At 35.4% G+C, this 7791-nt stretch overlaps 1 long non-coding RNA gene across 1 annotated transcript in view; it reads right to left on the minus strand.

Moving 5' to 3' along the window:
• Positions 1–6974, minus strand: part of LOC132345793 (uncharacterized) — a 127481-nt gene extending 120507 nt beyond the window's left edge. Inside the window, exon 1 of the long non-coding RNA XR_009495351.1 lies at positions 6711–6974. This is a non-coding gene — a long non-coding RNA (uncharacterized lncRNA). The remainder of the gene's footprint in view (positions 1–6710) is intronic.
• Positions 6975–7791: the final 817 nt, after the last annotated feature.

Raw genomic sequence — 7791 nt, forward strand, 5'->3', positions numbered from 1 at the left:
TTTCTTGCTCACCAGGGCCCTGAAGATGATGATACAATGGTGCATTCACGGTGGTGGCATATGCAGAACTATGGGTCAAGGTCCGCTCATTGTTTCCTTGGGGCAACTATTCGAGGGAGTGAGTTCCACTTGTCCTTAAGGATGGACACTACAGACTTTTGACCCTCTCAATGCCTAATATAGCCATTTTTCTTATTTCTAGTATAGACATGGTCCATGTCATACTACACACGTTAAACAGTACATTAGGAAAAAAAGATAATATTATCTTTGTCTCTTCCCAACCTCTACTCCAGAATGTTCATAGCTTTGGAGAGTTTGACTGATGTTTACTTTTATCATAATTTTGTGAAGGGGAGATTGAACTTAGAACCTATATAAGTGATAAAGTAATTCCAAATAGTCACTGTATTCATATTCATCACTTATCACTAAATGGAACTGATTATAAATGTACTGGGAGACTATCAGAAAGGCACTGTTGATTTACTTTACATAGATAAACAAGCCACATAAAAAATGAAAGCACAATGCTTACTGAATTGTAAGTGATTAAACATTAATGACTGTAAAGCTTAGTCAAACACTGCAAGTCTTAAAGTCTTCCACAGTACATCATGTTGAGTGTCAACGGATAAAACAGAATGCCAATAATAGTTGGAATGTTCTTGAAAAGAGTTAAGCTTTGTCAATAGCTATAAATGTACACATGCCAATATCTAAAAATCTATCAGTCTCTACACACTGTTTGTGTGAGGCTCTATTAGTCTGACCAAATAATTCCAGTACTCATTGGCATTGAAAAGAAAGTCTGAGAGTAATTTTATATTCACTTATGTGCTTCTTTCATGCTCTGTACATGGATTTTGGTATTGATGTAGTCAAATATTTATTATCTACACTAAAAGAAGGTTGAGATAAAATGAATAAATCAAATCTTTATTTCATTTTTTCCCTCATAGCCTCTCTGCTAAGTAGAATGCTGTAGGGAAAGCAAGTTTAAATCAGTATCTATCGTATATCAAATAATTATTTAAAAGGAGGCACAAAAACAGTCATATGTCCTGTCTTTGGTAATCTCAGAGAAGTCCGCAAACTCTACCCTCAGTCACTTTGGACAAACATCTTGCGGACAAAAAATGTAAGAATTCAGGATAGGTGGCCTTGTAGTCCCAAAGATCTGTTTGGTTCAGTGACCCACTCCTACCACAGATGAATTTGATGCTTTATCTGACAAAAAAAAAAGTTGGCTGATCCTGTTATTGAAAGATTGTTTCATTAATTCAAAATAATCCTTTCACACAAGGACTGAGGGGAAAGCAGAATTTTCGCCACCAACGCAGGAAGTCTCTACTATTGAAGGCCATTCAGCAAGTCGATATCACCAAAAAGCTACTGAGCAACAACTTAGATTTGCACAACACAGTTTGTGTACATTTGAGAACTGAAAATGGATCTGACATGAGATGATATTCAGGAATAATTTTCAGTTTTATTAGATATGGTAATGTTATTTTGATAATGTAAGAAGACAGTTTTGTCTTTTAGGGTGGGATGTTATGTTGTCTGTATAATATTCGGTCTTGTCTCTGCTCCACTCCCATTCCACCCCATTGTGTAGAAGACTTATCAAATGTTTGGTTTCAGTACCACATCCATTAATTATAGATGTATTGTGGTGACTGTATTTAAATATTCATTGATCTAGCTAACATTAATTTTGGCTTCATATAAGAAAAATGCACTTTGCACTTGACGTTCAAAGATTTGGGTTCAAATCTTCACTCTTGTTTATTAAGAGTGTGTTATTAAGAGTGTTTATTATGACTGTGTTAAAAAAAATTCACTTAACCAGTTGGATTAGTTATTTCTGCTTTAAAGTAGGATCTCTCTCATCAATTATTTATTTTGAGGAATCAAACTAGAAGTAAATTTAAAAATACTTGATGAACTCAGAGTGTTATATCCATGTGAGATATTATTGAGAAACTGCTACAACTCTAAGAAGGTTGTAGATAAAAAATGTCAATAAAAGGTAAATTTTACATTTGGAGGTCATGGAGTATAATAACATCCTAGAAAATTTATTCTCCGTCAAATGAAGACCCAGATTTCACTGTAGGAACTTAAAATTCACCCAAACTCTCCATTCCTTCCTTTATTTTTTGTTCAAAAGTTCTTCATTTATTATTTCATTCTGTAAGTCAAAAAAAAAAAAAAAGTTTTGTTTCTACTGTGTGTCAAATACAGTGCTAGATACCGAGCTTACAAAAATGAGGAGAATACTGTCCCCCACCCTGCAATAGAGCTTACCCTTCAATGAAAGGGCTTGCTCTCTTTCTTTCCAATGCATGTTGGGCTCATAAGCATCACTTTCTAAAAAGCGTTAATGTCTAAAACTATGCTCTGCTGCTGCCACTAAGTTGCTTCAGTCATGTCCGACTCTGTACGACCCCATAGACAGCAGCCCACCAGGCTGCCCCGTCCCCAGGATTCTCCAGGCAAGAACACTGGAGTGGGTTGTCATTTCCTTCTCCAATGCATGAAAGTGAAAAGTGAAAGGGAAATAGCTCAGTCGTGTCCAACTCTTAGCGACCCCATGGACTGCAGCCTACCAGGCTCCTCCATTCATGGGATGTTCCAGGCAAGAGTACTGGAGTGGGCTGCCATTGCCTTCTCCGTTTTCAGGTAGGATCCTGTCCAAATTCTGTTTCATTACAGAGATGTATGTAGTGTTGATCCTTAGAAAGTGAAAGTGAAGTCGCTCAGTTGGGGTCTGACTCTGCAACCCCATGGATTGTAACCACGGAATTTTCCAGGCAAAAGTACTGCAGTGGGTTTCCATTTCTTTCTCCAGGGAAACTATGCTCTGACTAATGTTAAAAGTTGATGATGTGCCATGGTTGTTTTTTTTTTTAATTCTATTCTCATCATACTGACAAATATTTCTTGGGCCTTAAAAAAGGATCATTAGGGAACTAAGATCCCACAAGTTGCATGGCCAAATAAATAAATAAAATTTTAAAAAAAGGATCACCTTTCAAAGACAATTTGAATTTTATACTATTTTTTCACTTCTGTAGTAAAATACAATTTGAGATGAGCCTACAAAACATCAGAAATCTCACTAAGTCACTAAGAAAAGACTGAAATGAGACTGCCGAGGACACAAAAGTTTAGAGAGAGAATGATTATAATTAGACTTTCTTAGTTGATATGCATACAGTATAAGAATGCAGTAAACTTGTATTCTCTATAAGAATACCTCTCATGATGAATAAGTAAACTGGCATTCCAGTTTTTGTGGAAGAGCCCCTGCTTTGAGAAATGCAGAGTCTAATGCAGTCTTTCTTAATTTCTTTTGGATTATGGAATTCTGAGACACGGAAAGAAGCTACATATCTTTCTACAGAATAGTGCACATGTGGACCTACACACATTTTTAAATATAGATCAGGGATTTTTCAATCCTGTTGTAGTTTAGTGGACAATCAAGTTCACATATGATATTACCCCAAGTGCCGTTACCTGCAAGACCAGGATATTTACAGGACTTGAAGCAAATTACTCATATTTTAAAGATTTTGACTGCTTTGTGATGACTTTAGAAAAATGATCTGAAAATTAAAAAAAAAAAAAAAAAAAGGCCAATCAAAGAAGGAAAAGATGATTCTGAGATAAGAGTGAGATCTTCCCCACCCAGGGATCAAACCGAGGTCTCCAGCATTGCAGGCAAATTCTTTACCACCTGAGCCATTAGGGAAGCCCACTTAAGAATCAAGCCAGTCTTCATGTTATATCCCTAGGGCCAGAAGCAATCCCTGGCATGTACATGTTAGATGCAAAATAGCCTTTGTTGTAAAAAAGCAAAGATCATGAATAAGCCACCAAATATTCATCCTTCCAGTTCTTTGCCTGATGCTAAATGGTTCTTAAAACACTTCCAAGGTAAAGGCGCCCCTGCATTACCAACTGCCTCTGGCCGAGTCTGAGTAGCCTTTGCATTCTACTGGTGGTAGGGATCAATCCTGGGGCCATTAGATTATGATCTCTTGTTTTAAGACAAAATGTTAGACCTTAAGTATTGCTGTAAAATGAAATCATATCTTTGGCACAGCTTTAAAATAACAACCTGCCTAAAGGCAAAATTCTCTTCCCCTCATCACGCAGTGATAAATCTCTATTTCACGTTCTGCACTTGTTGGGTGAGCAGCCCCGTCCCCAGGCACTGTGAACAAAAACCCAGAGAAGATAATGAGGGCAGAACCTAGGAAAAATGGACAGTGCAGGAACAATCTGTGGCTGTGGGTGCAAAGAAAATTTGGCTCAAAGCACTGTCATTAAATATATACTGCATTGATGATGAAGTTGAGGAAAGGGGACTGAATAATACATTTTGATATTTTAAAGATAATCCTCTCTTCATCCAAATATTTTGATTTAAAGAATGCCATTCTTACAAAGAGGAGAGTTTTGCCTTTTCAGACATCCTATTTGGGGTATGTCAGAGAAAATCTATGTCATTTTAGTCTAAAGTTTAGATTCACTGTATTTTACTGATATATTTGAAGAAATTACTGAAATAATACCCTGAATTCTTTGAAGTCTTGTGTTGTTTAGAATTAAGAGACTTTGGCTTTAAATGTGTGTTAAACAAAAATTCCAAGAGTATAATACATTTTGTAGTATTTTACCTAAAAGAAGAAATGTTTACATAGGATCATTCACTTTGCAGCAATGTGGAAAAGCTAATACTTTGTGGAAAGTTGTCTAAACCCCCACTACAATCATTATCACAAATTCAATTTCCAATAAGAGTATCATGTAGAGTAGGATATAAGATAACAGTTCTTGGGATATTGTGAATAAGTATTGTAAATTAAAAATTTTAACACCAGTTAGAATATATATATATATATACACACACACACACACACAAATATCTCTAAGGCCAGATATTCTTTCATGAATCATAGCACAATACAAAATAAAGAAAGACATTCTGAATTTAAAATGATCATCTATATAACAATGTGACTGAGGATAAGCAGATGTTTTGCTACATTAAACAATGTCTTAAAAGCTTACATTAGGGGTTAATAAACTAGGGTCAGTGATCCAAATCCGGCCCATGACTTGTTTCTGTATGGCCCTCAAGCTAAGGATGGTTTTTAAAATTTTAAAGGGTTGTAAAACAAAACAAAGAGCAATATATGAGAGAGACCATATGTAGCTCCCAAAGCCTAAAATATTTATTATCTGGCCATTTACAGAAATACTTTGCCAATCCCAGGTTTAGATTCTAGCGTACTAATGGTGAGGTTTAATGTGCAATTTTGGATTCAGTTGGAAATGCCACATTATTACACTAAAGATAGGTCTCGTCTTCTGCAGCAGTCAATTTGTGTCAATTTAGAGACTGAAAAGATGGAAAATTTCCCTAGCAACAAGTCAAATGCTCAAATTTCTAGTTAATTTAAATCACACTAACTAGATTCGGCTTCTTTATCAACAGAAATGCTTTAGGAGTGAAGTCGTCTGATGATACTTTTAGTATTGAGCAATCTTTTGGCATATTTTGGAGGAACATCGATTTGAAGTGGAAGTACTGAAAAATTCTTATACCCAACTGTAATATTCTTTCCTATTATTCTTCTTCAGAAAAAAACTATCTCTCTCCATAGGTTTTTGAATATGTGGCTTCGCATGAGAATATGTGGGTATTTTAAGCTAAGAAATTTGTAAATGTATTTACCCAGTAACATAAAATTCTTTTAATAAGCTTGTTTGTGAACTAACTACATTGTTCAGAATTCAGGTTCAGTTAATAAACTTCATCATTAACACTATTACTATGATTGATTCTCTTTTCAAATTGTATGCATGGAAATCTATGACAGCACTGTACTAAAAAATAGAATCAATCTGGCCATAAGCAGTTAAAGATTTCCATATTATCAGCCAATAATATATTCTAGAATAGTCTTTTACATTAAATAGGAATTAATAAAATAATTCTAATAAAATTATTTTTTTCTTTTAAACAAGTCATGTGTATTTTTTGTAATGTGCATTAATGAAGCTCCCTATCTCAGAATAATAAAAGTAATGTAGGGAAATGTAAGTACCACAAAAGAGAATTTAATTTGAATGTTTTCACAAACCTGAGAAAAAAGAAACAATTTCTTTTCTTAAAGTTCATCTGAAAATTCTTAAAACAATTTGGAAAAACAAATTTACATTTTGATAAGTGCATCTCAGGTAAAAGAGAAGTTCCCTCTATATAGGCCTTTATTAATAAGTAGACTACTACTCATTGAAATTTTAATTTATGATGTCCACTCTGAAATGGACTGAGATGTCTGCAGTGCCCTGAGAAATGGTACCAATATCTAGATCACATGCCTAGATATTTCTAAGCTTTTGTGTAATGAATTACCGCTATTTTACTTAGGAGAAAATATGTTTGCTGTTATTTTTGAATCTTCGATGAACTCTCTATATCAAACAAGGTCAAGCCACAAATAATGCCCCAAATCAAGTTAAGATGAAATAAAAATCAATGATTTATAATACGGATTTGAAAGGATGTGGGTCAATGTAAAAGCTGCAAGATTTTGTTCATTATTTTAAAACGAATGCACATCTTCTGTGGGTAAAACAGCCCAAAGCAGTCTCTTTTAAATCATCTATTCCGAAAGATACAATACCTCCAAACAAGAAGCCTTTGACATCTGTGACACAGGAGACATGCAGAAGTCATTAAGGGTATCCCGAGGGGCTTCCAACAGTTGCTTCACTTTAGGGTGGGTGTGAGAAGGTTTAAAATTAAATTACTTTAAAATAAAGTTAGAGCACTAAGCAATTTCCTGCTTTCGACTCAGTAGGGTTTCCCGTGAGAAAAGAAAGTAGGCAAAAAGCTCAGACAGACAGACAAACATATTTACCCCTAGGTGGAAGGTACAAATTAAATTAGCCTGCTACAAAGGGGAGATGTTTTCTCCTTCTGTTCAGATGTCATGGTAGTGAGGAAACATAGTCTGGGGCCAAGAAAAATGGCACAAATGCATTCATCTGAGCTACCATTCATCCTGATCCAAGGTCTAAGCAGAACACATAAAAGAACAGCACTGTTGAAGGACTTCCTCTCCCTAGTTACCAAGTTGAGACTTGCAAGGGAATATGGGAGCAGGGGGTGGGGTTCTTTCCAGAATGTTTCAATGTTGTTGGAAGTGTCAGAGGATGTTATGGAGTTAATGACTGAATCTGAAATCACATCAGTATAATTTGATTCCATATTTCATAGAAAGAGCTGTATTTTATGGTACACAGTATGGTGTGTTTAAAGGTACATTGTGAACTTTCTTTCCCTCTGTAGCTGGAAACCAATATAGGCACTTCCAAAGAGTCAAGTATCTATTATAGTGCCTCATTAATATGCATGTTTTTGGCACTCAGTTTGGTTCAGCTGGTATGCTTTCCAGTATCTCATTCTTTATTTATATGAGACTAGGAGGTGTGACCTATGGAGCCAGTTGGCTGTCATGAATTGGAATATTCATTAAGCCTCATGAATTATGCATTAGACTGCTTATAATACTGAGATCCACATTTGATCTAGCCAGAACTCTCAACTGCTTCCCATTCGATGGAATGATCCACATTTTGTCGACCAAACTATATATGTGTTCCATACACTGCAGAAGGAGTAATTGTGTATTTGCTACCCAAAAATGCTTGGGAGATTTTGCAACTTGTGTCTGACTAAGTCACTTTCATATTTTTTGCATG

This window comes from Bos taurus, chromosome 7 (assembly GCF_002263795.3).
Source record: "Bos taurus isolate L1 Dominette 01449 registration number 42190680 breed Hereford chromosome 7, ARS-UCD2.0, whole genome shotgun sequence".
Taxonomy (NCBI): domain Eukaryota; kingdom Metazoa; phylum Chordata; class Mammalia; order Artiodactyla; family Bovidae; genus Bos; species Bos taurus.